Source organism: Bos indicus, chromosome 11 (assembly GCF_029378745.1).
Source record: "Bos indicus isolate NIAB-ARS_2022 breed Sahiwal x Tharparkar chromosome 11, NIAB-ARS_B.indTharparkar_mat_pri_1.0, whole genome shotgun sequence".
Taxonomy (NCBI): Eukaryota; Metazoa; Chordata; class Mammalia; order Artiodactyla; family Bovidae; genus Bos; species Bos indicus.
The window spans coordinates 72453029-72466374 of NC_091770.1; the positions used below are offsets into that span (position 1 = coordinate 72453029).

The window sequence follows — 13346 nt, forward strand, 5'->3', positions numbered from 1 at the left end:
TCTTACTCATCTGTCGTCTGGTGGGTGGGACCCTCTGTCAACCCTGCCCAGCAGCGGTGATGCGCCTCCCTCTCTGAAGCCTTCCAGGGGTCTTACAGGTTCAGAGTCACTCTTGCACCCGGGGTTCCCAAAGCACCCCTTCCCATCACTGCTGGAGTTTCCATCCCCTGGTGTTACGGTGATCTATATAAATTTGTGTCCAATTCTCTCGCCAGAATGTTAGCTGAGTTCCTTAAGGGCAAAGACCGTGTCTTACACAACGAAGCAGCACAGATGTATTACCGACGTCCAGCGTTGTCATGCACACTGGTCATTCCACACATCCACCTTATCTTCCAAACCAGACTGCAGTCTCTCATGGATAGGGGCTGAATCTCATTTCTTTTACACCCCACAATGACTCAGAATGCAAAACAGAAAGTATACTTGTTGAGAGGACACTTCGAATAAGCCCTTGAGATGACAACATGCAAATTTATATGAATAACCTATAAACCTGGAAACTATACCTCCCGGGGAATACAAGTCTTATCAAGTCTCAAAACACTGCACCTTGCTATTTTAAGGCCAGCACAACACGTCTCTTCACTTAGCAGTGGTCCTGTCACTTAAAGGTGTTAATAGGATGCCCAAACTGGGAGCTTTCAGCTGTGAACTCTACCATCTAAAATCAGAACAGATCAGAGACTAAACCTGAGTCCCTGATAAGTGGCAATAATCTGCAGGGACGGGAGAGGGGCCTGATGGCCATCTGCCAAGAGTGTGGTGCTACAGAAAGGTCTAGCTACACAGTACGTATTACCCTAACTGGAGATACTCCTCATACAGGAAGGGATATTTAATTTTATCCAGTGGTTCAAAGCCTGCCTCTTTCACATGGCACAACACACATTAGTTCAGCTAGGATCCTGCTGACTCAAAGGAGCTAAGATTTTATTTCTTACCAGTTAGGAAACAACATTGAAATTAGAAGGTGACCAGGACAATAACACCCTCAAGAGAAGATGAATGCTTCTTCCTCAATCACTCTCTCCAGGTGGTGGAGCGTCTCCAGCGAGCCATACCCAAAGACTTGCTCATTAACAATTCCTGAGGGCAGGAGAGGCCTCCACCCCATCTGGGGCGGTGTTTTGGGAGTCAGAACCACTTGGAAGAAGCAGCAGATCCTGCTTAAGAAAACATTTTATATCACAGCACAGGCTGAGCTGTGTGACAGGCCACACAGTTCCTCAAGTCTACATCCGGGCTCCCCAGTGCTCAGAGGTGGGCAGACACCACCGCGGGTGGAGGACAGCGATCGGCCCATTGGACGGGCCATCGAGATGATGCACAGCGTGTTCGGGGATGGGAAAATGAGCGAGAGGACAGCTGCCGGGCCAGCCTGTCCCTTCACAGCCACCAGCTCCAGGGACTTGCCCAGCTCATTCCCTTGAGGGCTTCTGTCATCAGGTGGCCACTGGCGGGCACCCAAAATTTCCACGCCTGGAAGAAAAAGGGCCATGGCAGAACAGAATATGGCCAAGGGCAAAGGGAGAGAGGAGGCTGCCAGAGGCCTGGGCACAGTCTTTCAAAACAGGTAGTTCAGATAGGTAGACAACCACCAAAACAAGAGTGGTGGTGGTGGTGGTGTAATCGCTGTCATGTCCAACTCTTGCAAGAGAGAAAGCCTCAAATCAGGCGCCTGAGCCATGGGGGAACCGCAACACCAGAGAATCTGCAAAGACTGGGGGAGAAAAAGCCCCCCTAAAATGGAGCCCTGTGCCATACAGGGTTTTACTGAAACCTGATAAGCTTAAAAAGGAAAAGTTAAGAGGTAAAGAAGACTATTTTGTAAGACATTCTCTTAAAAAAAAATTTTTTTTTTTTACATCTCATTTGAGTCAAGAGGAACTATTTCATTTGGGTGGTTGGACTTGGGAGTTTCTAGGCTGTGTTTTTAGTCACACACCCACACTGTCATACTCACTGGCATGCTCTCTCTCAAAGAAGAAATGAAGCAGCATCCAAAGGAACACCTTTGAGAAGTGTTTATCTTTAATCAAAACCACAGTGAAACAAAATTGTAAAAAATTAAATACCTTGGGGTTTTCTTAAGAGATTGCTCTACTACATGGAATCTATACATCATTGGTTTAAAAATTTTGTAATAAAAGTTATAGTTGCTTAATGCAGAAAAGTTTGGAAAACACTGAAAAGCACTCAGAAAACAAAGTATTCCTGTTACTTAAAGATAATCACTGATGGTTCTGGCATACGCCCTTCTAGTATCTTTTCATATCGTTTAAAGTAAAATTGGTATCATTCTGGACACACAATTTTGCATCCTTTTTTAATTGATTATATCAAAAGTTTCTGATATCAATAAATATTCCAGGAGATTTTTAATGCCTGTGCAGTATTCTATCTGGGTGAACTAACCAAATGCCTAATTGTGGATCTTTTTGGTTGTTTTAACTATTTGATTATGTTAATAATGATTATAATAAATAATGTTGCATTAATAAAAATCATTGTATAGGTACTTTTATATGCAACTCTGATTTACTCAATATTCCTAGAACAGCAATTTCTGATCTAAATGTATGTTCCTTTTAAGGCTTTTGATACATACTGTCAAAATGACAGGGCAGATTTGAAGACATGCTCTTGCTCAGTTATTTTAAACATATCCCACAACTGGTATGTATCTCCTATACACAGGAAATAGTTTCAGGAAAAAAATCATTTTACATTGAGTCAAAACATTTAGATAGACCAAATCTTTATTTACTTCAGGCAAATGACATGTCCAAAGCTCAAGACACCAGTGTTATGTTACTCCATTTAACAAAGTTGGCAGGGCATGATGCTAGTAAGAACAAGATATTAGACTGAAGCCGGTATTGGCCAGTCAGCTCTACACAGAGGAAAAACCATCCTTGGCCAACTGTCACACGAATTTGTACTCTTGGCCAAAGGGAAGGTTGGGTGATGGAATGTGGATTACTCAGCACAACCCATGCTAGCTCTGGGTTAAGTAAGTCAAAGCACGTGTCCAGTGATAGGTGTGTCATCTTCCTATAATAAACAGGACATCTGGCTAGAAAACAGGACTGAAACTTATGAGAAAATTAAAGCTCAACAATATTTAATAATTCTGTCAGTTATCAGTGATTCCTAGGGGAAGTGGTTAAAAAATTGCTCTGGAAAGTTGTACTCTGTTGGCCAGATCTGATCTGAAATGCAGCTACCGTAATAGAGGGTGTCAGCATTTCAGCTGCACACCTTTATACTTCAAGCCCTCTTGATGCTAAGTAAGGGGCATGGATCTTTCTTTTTAAAAATTAAAAAAAAAAAACACCTTTATTTTGTATTGAAGTATAGCCAATTAACGAGGTTGTGATAGCTTCAGGTGAACAGCAAGGGGACTCAGCCGTATATATACATGTATCCATCCTCCTCCAAATTCCCCTCCCATCCAGGCTGCCAGATAACATTGAGCAGAATTCCATGTGTCATGCAGTAGGTCCTTGTTGGTTGTCCATCTTAAATATAGCAGTGTGTACAGGCAACCATAAGTTAAAGATATTAAGTCTGTGAGTCTCTTTCTGTTTTGTAAGTTAAGTTCATTTGTATCATTTTTTAGATTCTGCATATAAAAGATGTCATACAATATTTCTCCTTCTCTATCTGATTTACTTCATTCAGTATGACAGTCTCTAGGTCTATCCATGTTGTGGCAAGTGGTATTATTTCATTCTTTTTAATAGCTGAGTAATACTCTATTGCAGAAATGTACCACATCTTTATCCATTCCTCTGTCGATGGACATTTAGGTTGCTTCCATGTCTTGGCTATTGTAAACAGTGCTGCAGTGAACATTGGGGTACATGTATCCTTTCAGATCTGGAGAAGGCAATGGCACCCTACTCCAGTACTCTTGCCTGGAAAATCTCATGGACGGAGGAGCCTGGTGGGCTGCAGTCCATGGGGTCACTGGGAGTCGGACACAACTGAGCGACTTCACTTTCCCTTTTCACTTTCATGCATTGGAGAAGGAAATGGCAATCCACTCTAGTGTTCTTGCCTGGAGAATCCCAGGGACGGGGGAGCCTAGTGGGCTGCCGTCTATGGGGTCGCAGAGTCGGACACGACTGAAGTGACTTAGCAGCAGTAGCAGCAGAAGCATCCTTTCAGATCATGTTTTTCTCCGGATATAAGGGGCCTGGATTTATCATAAAGGTCATCTAGTTAGATGCCATTTTCATCAATAGTTGAAAGTTAAATTAGCATATTAGATAGCAATGATTATGTCAACCATTCAAGAGAAGGAAGGGATCATTCTCAAGAAGGGAATGAAAAGACTAGGAAAAGGCAGTGAGGTAGGAGGTTAGTGATGAACACTGGGCTGCCAGGAAGCAGCCACTTTGGAAGGTCCTGAGTTCTCTTACAAGCCTGAAAGTGAAAGTCACTCAGTCATGCCTGACTTTATGCGACCCCATGGCCTATACAGTCCATGGAATTCCCCAGGCCCTAAAACTGGAGTGGGTAGCCTTTCCCTTCTCCAGGGGATCTTCCCAACTCAAGGATCGAACCCAGGTTTCCTGCATTGCAGGCAGATTTTTTAGCAGCTGAGCCTCCAGGTAAGCCCAAGAACACTGGTGTGGGTAGCCTATCCTTTCTCCAGTAGATCTTCCTGACCCTGGTTTGGTACAAACAGCTCAGCCTGCTGGAAGGAAGTAGTCTAACCCTATCTGCCCCAAGCAGTGCTGGCTCCAAGTAAAGGCATCTGGTTCTTGCGCACCAAAATGTGATTACTGGAAAACAACCACTACCAACCCTATTGGTCTTCATTAAATCACAAAAGCATTTTGTTGTTCCTTGTTCAATCACTAAGTCGCGTCCGACTCTTTGCAACCCCATGGACTGCAGTATGCCAGGCTTCCTTCCCTGTCCTTCACTATCTCCCAGTTTGCTCAAACTCATGTCCATTGAGTTGGTGATGCCACCCAACCATCTCATCCTCTGTCACCCCCTTCTCCTCCCAACCTCAATACAAAAGCGTACCTGCTTCTTGTAACAATTCACATGTAGAATTATACATGAAAAAAGGAGAAATCACATATACATAGAATTCACATATAGAATTCTATATGAAAAAAGGAGAAGTTCTCCCTTGAGTCTCCTTTTCACTCCTCCACTCTCAAATTCCACTTTCTGGAGGTAAAAACTATTGTGTTTTAATTTTCAGTCTTTACATGCCTATTTAGGAGTATTTTCTTTCCAAATGAGATTTTTTAGGAATTTAAGTTCATTTGTGCTCCACCTGAATGGCTTGTCCTGGCTCCCTAATTATGTGGTTGACTCTACCTGGAACTGGTGCCACCCCAAATGATCTCTCTTTACTCTCCTCACTAGCAAGGAGGTCTCCCTCTGAAGATGGATTGTTCCTCTCCCTGGCTCTCCATGTCTCCCAGATGCAGAGCTGATCAGAGCACAGTCACTGATGAAAGCAACGCCTCTAAGAGCAGAGGAACTGAATGAAGGCCACTGCGAGCTTTACTCACGAGGGACAGCTCAGCAGCTTTTCCATTTCAAATTAAGATCCCTCCCCAGACTGGCCTCCCCAAGGGAGGAGTAACCGCCCCCACAACACAGACAAACACACCAAGTCTGTGCTCTCCTCCTCAACTGCTCCCACCCTGCCAGCCTTTCAGATAACCAGGTCAGCTGGATACATGGAGACAAAGGGGCAGTTCATATACTCCTATTTTGGCAGTTGAAATAACACTGCAAGTGCCAGGTCTTCACAGGATAAAGCCCTCTGTGCATGTCAAACAAACCAAAAGGGCTGCTGGGAGATGGGGGGTTGCTCAATTGAGGGTCCAAGATGGATTTGGGTCCTGATAAAATTTTGAAACCATTATTTTTTATTTTATACTTTAGTAATATAAACAGATGGTTGCTATCCTTTACTAAGCAGGTACTCTACATACTTCCTTTCATTTAATCCTCACAACCACCCTGTAAAACAGATGGTTATCATTTCAGGCTTGCAGATGAGAACACTGGCACTCAGGTTCCGTAAGTCACCCAAGGCCACATGGCCAGGAAGTGGTGGGACTGGGACTTGAACTCAGGTTTGTCTGCTTCCAGAGGCCAGACCATCTCCCTTTCTCAAGAATGGTGTTGTTTAATCACTAAGTCATGTCTAACTCTTTCTGACCTCATGGACTGTAGCCTGCCAGGCTCCTCTGTCCATGGGATTTTCCAGGCAAGAATACTGGAGTGGGTTGCCATTTCCTTCTCTGGAGGATATTCCAGACCCAGGGACTGAACCAGAATCTCCTGTATTGGGAGGTGGGTTTTTTACCACTGAGCCACTAGGGAAGCCAGGGACTAGAAATTTCTATGGCTTCCGGGAACCGCAGAAGGTTACATTCTGGGAGCTAGAAGATAATCCAGTTTGTGCCTCCTCTCTGCCCCCTTTCAGCCCTCTCCACCTTGTTTCCTGGAAGACAGCACTAGCCTCATGGATAAGAAGCTGAGATGACTTCAGATACCCACCTTTGCATTTGCTTTATGTTAAATGATTCAAATTTAAGGAAGGAAAAACTTTCTTGAAGTGTAAATGCGTGAGGGAAAATGATTATTTTCAAGGTGGCAAGAATAAATATTTAATTAAACAGTGTGACACTCAATTTCACCTGGCTCTGTGACGTCTCAGACAATAAAACAAGCCCTTGTCAACAGGGCTAATTACAGACTACTAAATTACTTTTATTAAAACCCTCTGGAAAATTAAAAATGAGGGATGAGGTAACACGGCATTGAAGAATAGCCCTAGACTGGCAATCTGGGTGTTAATCCTGACTCAGCCACTAATAACTACTACTGTTAATTTGCACGCTGTATACAGTTGACAAAGTGTTTTCACATACTTTCTACATTAGTTGGGTGACCTCAGGCAAGTCACTAACTCTTGGTGTCCCATGTCAAAATCTGGAAATGAGAATACTGAATCATCTGAAGTCCTCTCTACTTCTAATGTCCTATGGGAGAAGGACATGTTTCTTAGGATCTTTACAAATGTGTCGGTAAACAAATCAGATGATTCTGGCTCAGAAAAATTACGCTTTCTGTTCAGCTCCTGAGAGATGTTACTTGGCTATTTCAGGTATAGCTCATAAGATGTTTGCTGCCAGCTAGTTGGCTCAGCTTCTGGAGGGTACTATATGAAGGCCTTGCATTAGATTCCTACACAGTAACTTTCTTCTGTTCAACAGCTAACTGTCATGCCTAACTCCAGTCAATCATCTTACACACATAACTCCAAAAAGTAGGTGGGCTTACAGAAAGGACTTAAGGAAATCCTTCCTCACAATGCATGTGTTCTCAGGATGATCACGTACCCAGGAATATTATAAATACCATTCTCAGTTCTAAGACGTGCAAATCCCTCCTTCAAGTCTTGCCACTTCCCAGATATTTTAATGTTCCTGAAATTAGGATGTGCCTTAAATTCAACATATATATTTTGATCTGGTAGTGTTAAATGAATTTACCTAAAAGCTGCTGATAAACTGCTGGTGTGTCTTAGAATCAAGGAAATGTAGTGCTGTAAAACTACAACACGGATCACATAGACGTAGGTCTAATTTGGTTCAAATCATGTCCCTCTCCTTGATCCTAACAATTACACTCAGTGACAACTGAATAGGCAATGTATAAGACACAGGTATTAGTTTCCCAACAGCAGCAGTTTAAAAGGCATTCCATCATTATCTCATAAAATGCTGGTATGGATTTCAAAGGCAAATTAACCCATATAAAAACCACTGGGATGCTCTGAAAATGTCCTATCCCATGGCAAACTGCAAAGGGAACATTTTACTCACACCCTCCTGATCTATCTAGCCTTGACACATTTTCTTGCTTCTTAGTTCACCACCCTCCACCCCAGTAAATATCACTGATTCCCAAAATACACTCAACCCAGGAGGAGCAGCTCTCCAGCACAGCTGTCTGCTCCGGCCCTGCCTGGGTATTTCGGTGAGCTATGCGACAGAGAGAGGACCACACAGAAGGAATGTAACGCTCAGGCCCCATGGTTCCCATCAGCCCACAGGCAGGTGCATCCCGCCAAACCCCAGACTGGCATTTGAAACAGAAGAAACTGCACTGCTACATGGGGGCAGTAGTCTTCCTGAACTTCATCTCTATGTTTAAAACTAGGGCGACAGCCGTCCTTGCTACTGTAAACTAATCTGATGGGCATGGGGGTGGGGAGTGGCTCTGAGGAGGCTGCCAATAGGCCATGATAGAGCAAAGTCAAGGAGCTAAATTGTTATTCCTCACTGTTTGCAAGCCAGAAACTCCAAATCTGTGTGTCCCTCGGCATGATTTTTTAAAACCGAACCATCTACTCTTTTTGAGCCTGAAGTCAATAAAACCTGAGCTGCTTCTACAATTTAACTGGCTGATATTTACACATAGTTTCTGATAGTACACTAAAATCTAAAGCCAAAAAAAAAAAAAGAATCAAAGGAAGTTGGCAATGAGGTACACACAGTAAGTAGTTAGGAGCCTTCGAGTTGAGGCACGTTGATTAAGAGCTTTTGGCTATGGGCACCAACTCTGACTTCAGCCTTATTTCTCCGGGAAAAAGAAAACAATTTGGGCTCCTCCTCTGTTCCAAGATCAGGGAATGCACGATGGGCAGGTGGATGGGCAGCAAACATAACCCTGGGGAATTGTTCACATATGCTAGAACCCCTATCAGGTGACAGCCCCCAGAGAGACTCACAGCTGCAGCAAGCAGCGGGTGCAAGCCTCAGACCTATACCAGCGAGAAACCTCAGTTCTGTTCCTCCTTGTCGACTCTGCATGTTACCTGAAAACTCACGCTCACCCAGTTGGTTACCCCTTGGAAGTTACAGGTATCAAAGATCAAGTCCTGCCACAACCCTTCAACATACAAACAGTTAAGCACTTGCTATGGATATCAGGCCTGTTTCCAAACCTCCCATTATTACACCAGGTTGTACTGCGGGGGCGTGGGGGCCGGTGAAGTGGGGGAACGCATTTTAAAGAGTACTGCAAGATGCTTATTCACAACGCCACACTGGAAGCGCAGGAACTTCAGCTCCCAAACGCAACCTTTCTCCCCCCTCCCTCCAGTCCCTCTCCACCGCGCCCGCCAAAGCCAGAGCTCAGCCCACTAGAAAGCCACCGCGCACCGGCGGCTGTTCACTGAACAGTAGCTGATCACGGTGATGGGGCCGTAAAGCCCCACACGCTCTCAGCAGCCAGTGAGAACTGTCCAGACCTGCCTCCCCACGCCAGCCGGGGCAGGAGCGTGTGGGTAGGAAGCCTGAGGCCCCAAGGTTTGGGCAGGCACAACGTCCCCCCCTCCCCCAAGTCTGCCCTCGCTCTCTCCCTTGTCACTCTTTTTCTGGCATATCACTGGGGAAAACCGGGGAGGCCGGAGATGTCAGGCCCAAGAAGAGTAAGGAGAAGGGAGAAGGGCGAACGGGAGGCAGTTTTTTTTGGTGGGGGGGAAATCTGTCCAGAGCGGAGGTGCGGTAGCGCCGCATGTCGCGGGGAAGAACCCCCCAGGTGGATCTGGAGGGAGAAAAGGCAGGCCTGACCGCCGAGGCCGCGGGGAGCCCGGGAGAGGGGGATGGAGGAAGGGAGGCGCGGGCGTGGGGGAGATGCGGTTGGGGGACGCGGGGGCGCGGTTGGGGAGGCCAAGGGGGCAGCTCGGTTCCCCTCCCCCAGCCCGGGCCCGGGCCTCCCGCTGACTCAGCCCCACGGCGTCGGTCGCCTCGGCCCGGACTCACAGTGCGCGAGGTGGCTCCGGCAGAGGCGGCGGGGGAGGGGGGCAGGCGGTGGGGGGGGGGAGCGCTGCGGCTGAGGCTGCGGCTCCGGCCGGCGGCTCCGGGGCGGAGGGTCCTAGTAGAGGCCGCCGCGGTCTCCGGCTTCAACGCACAGAGACTGCGGGGGAAGAGAGCACTGCGCAGGCGCGATGCGGCCGCCGCTGTCAGTCCGAGCGGGGCGGGGCCAGGGCACCCGCCGTCTCCAAGGTAACTGGTTGGCGAGGGAAGGAGCGCCCGTACCTTCACCTTGTCTTAGCAACGGCGACGGGAGATGGGGTGGGGGGTGGGGGGCGACGAGAACAGTCCTTCTAAGTTGCCACAGTAACAAGGAGAGGCCACCGTCTCATAAATTTACGGCGGTATCGAGGGAACGCGCTCACCTTGTCACCATGGCAACTGGGAACAGCCCCTTCCTTTTCCCTTAGCAACAGGGTAACAATTCTTCCGCCTTAACTGAGGACAGAAGGAACAAGCGCTTAAACCTGATTCCATAGTAGCCCGAAGACAGATCTGTCTCACGGCTACTGCAAAGGAGAAAGAGAATATTTATTTTTCAGCAACACGAGAGTGCTAAGGCTGGGTTTTCTTTCCTCTCTTGGTTTATGCTTTTCAATAGCAGTGTGTTACTCTAATATTAAAATTCAGTTTTCCTTTACTTGTGTTAAACATTCCTTTCCGTCTCTTACCAGAAGAAAATCAACACTTTTACCCCCAAATGGAGCTAACAAAATCGTCTATACACACACTTTTTTTTTTAAAACCAAGCTTATTGTCTCTCTACCAATGCATTTGTAAAAACAACTCCTGCTTGCCTACTAGCTGGCTTAGATTCTACCCCCTCATAACTAGCTCCCTCTTTGATATATTCATTGGTGTTCCTGAATTCCCTGTTCTAGTTCAGTTTTTGTGGATCTCTCCAGTTCTTCTAGATCCTTCTTCCTGTCCTTGTCCTCCAGTGCTCTGCCCCAGGCTCCCTATGCTCACCAGTTTGTGATTTCCTAAGCTTGGTTCTGTTTGTGCAGATTATTTCTGGGTCTCCCTCCCTCAGCCCTGACTCCCATGGATATCTTAAGGTCACCTCTGTGCCTATTTTGTACATGCCTCCTTTCATGACACACATCTTATAGTGTTGACCTTCATTTGCGTGTGTCTCTTCAATCAGACTATGTGCCCCTTGTGGGCAGGAGTTCTGTCTTATTCACCTGCTCCCTCAGCATCTAGCGCTGAATGTGAAACAAACAGTAAGTGTTTATGGAATTGGATCAAGTGAAGACAAAGGTTTTCTTCAAAGTTTCTTCAAAGATTTTCTTTGACCCCAAATAAATGGGTGAAAGGAATCAAAAGATTATAAAACTTAAAAAAAATATATTTTCTTACTTTCTCTGACCTAACTGCCTCAGAGTCTCCATCAACATTTTCCTTATCTTTACACATATTTAGTCTTTTTTTTGGCCACACCGTGTGGCATGCAGAACTTACCTAACTAGGACTCAAACCCATGCCCCCTCCAGTGAAAGGGCAGAATCTTAACCACTGGACCACCAGGGAAGTCCTACACATATTTAATCTTTAAGTTCTACTGCTACTGTTACACTGCTATCTCACTCCCTTCGCTCTCCATCTTTGCACCAAAACTCTAGTCATCTATTAATTGAAACTCTGGCATTCTCTATTTCCTGCCTTCTCACCTGTAGGTAGTCTCCCTTCTACACTCTCCCTAATATTTCCACTGAATAACTTTTCTCACATGGTACTAACCTTCTCAATGTACTCTCATTACCCTCTATAATCAGTGCAAGCTCTTCATGCCTTACTATTCTGCCATTCCTAACCCTGCTGAAATTGAGCACTCTTGGTGAACATCACTGGATTCTGCTGGGCTTGTTGACATGCTGCATTCTCTTCGAATGACTCAGAAGTAAGAATTCATAGGCAAGCATTCTTTTCTGAGTCTCCCTGTATAATTCACAGAGATTCTACCCCAGGACTATGGGTGTCAAAGCATTCTGACTAAGCCCATTTTCTCAGGGGAGAAGGAGAAGGCAGCTGACTACAAACAAAGTGAGTAGTAAAAGAGAGAGACACAACCTATGGTGAGTCAAGACTGTCTCCGCCCATCCAAGGCAATTCTCAGAAAGGAGAGGGTTTCTTGTAGAGGGTAATTCCCAGGACAAATCAGGGCATTAGGACAGGAAAATGTTCTAGAAAGAGAAAACTTTTTCCTAGCCACAGAATTGCAGACTTGAAGCCATTCCTAGCTGTATCTATGGGGTGTCTGGGTACCACAAAGACAAAGTGGAAATTTTCAGACTCAGTTTGTTTCTCCATTCTGAAGTTCCAGCTCATCTCTATGGTTGTAGGTGTGGACTTGGGTGGTACAGATGGTCCTGAGTAATCCTGAGAAGAGACTGTGATTCTAGTAACCCCACCCATTCATCACACATGGGATAAAGGACCATTCTACAATTTCTGCATACCCTTCACCCAGATTCTCCACATTTTTACCATGTGCCAGTTATCCATTGCTGAAAAACAGATCACTTTAATTTAGCAGTTTAAAACAACAACCATTTCGTTATCTCTGTGTGGGGTGGGAATTCAGGAAGGGCTCAGTTGGGTGGTTCTGGCTCAGGGTTTCTCATGTGGTTACAGTCCAGATGGCGGCTGGAACTTGGGGGACTGGCTAGACAACCCTCCTCATACTGTCTCGGAGCTAGCTTTCTCATTACATATTTGGTAGCTGTAGGTTTCGTGGGTGAATATTATAGTGAGAGAAAAGCTGCATCCCTTTTTATAACCTAGCCTCAGACATCACTTCTACCATATCTATCTAATAATAAAGAAAGGGAACATAAACCCTGCCTCTCAATGGAAGCCATGTTCAAGTCACATGATAAGAGCATGTGGATGAGAGATATTGTTGAATCATCTTTGGAAAATGCAATCTGCCACACCCTACCATCTGATGACAAGAATTAACACCCCGCTCAATGCAAAATACACTCATCGCTTGCCTCGTCTCATTCCATGACAGCACCAACTTGAAGTCTAGGATCTCATCATCTAACTCAGGGTTCAGTGTGAGTATGGCTCTTCAGGTCCAGTTCTTGGTATCACTCCTTGAGTACCAGTCCCCTTGATTTGAAAACCTGTGAAGTAAAGAGAAACATCATTTGCCTTAATGTCCCCAGCATACACTAGTGGCACAGACATAGGATAATTGCTATGGACATTATCATTTCAAAAAGCAGAAAAACAGACTGCACACACAGCGTTACTCGTTCCTAGCTATTCTGAAATCCAGTGGACACACATTGCCAGTTTCTGGTTTAGGGCTCAGATCCACTCCCATTTATTTATTTATATCAGCGTTGACAGGGACTTGTTTCCCCCTGTGGATTACAATCCTTCCTTCTTATGTGTTTTGATGTTGAATTTATCACAGATTTGTCTAATGGAAGAAACTGCAAGTTGGCTCCTGTATGCTTT

At 45.4% G+C, this 13346-nt stretch overlaps 1 protein-coding gene across 1 annotated transcript in view; it reads right to left on the bottom strand.

The window, feature by feature from the left end:
• The window catches only part of MAPRE3 (microtubule associated protein RP/EB family member 3), a 56516-nt gene extending 46542 nt beyond the window's left edge, over window positions 1-9974 (bottom strand). The window contains exon 1 of the mRNA XM_019970569.2: window positions 9822-9974. The gene's annotated coding sequence lies outside the window, so the exon portion shown is untranslated. The remainder of the gene's footprint in view (window positions 1-9821) is intronic.
• Between the last annotated feature and the right edge of the window lie 3372 nt (window positions 9975-13346).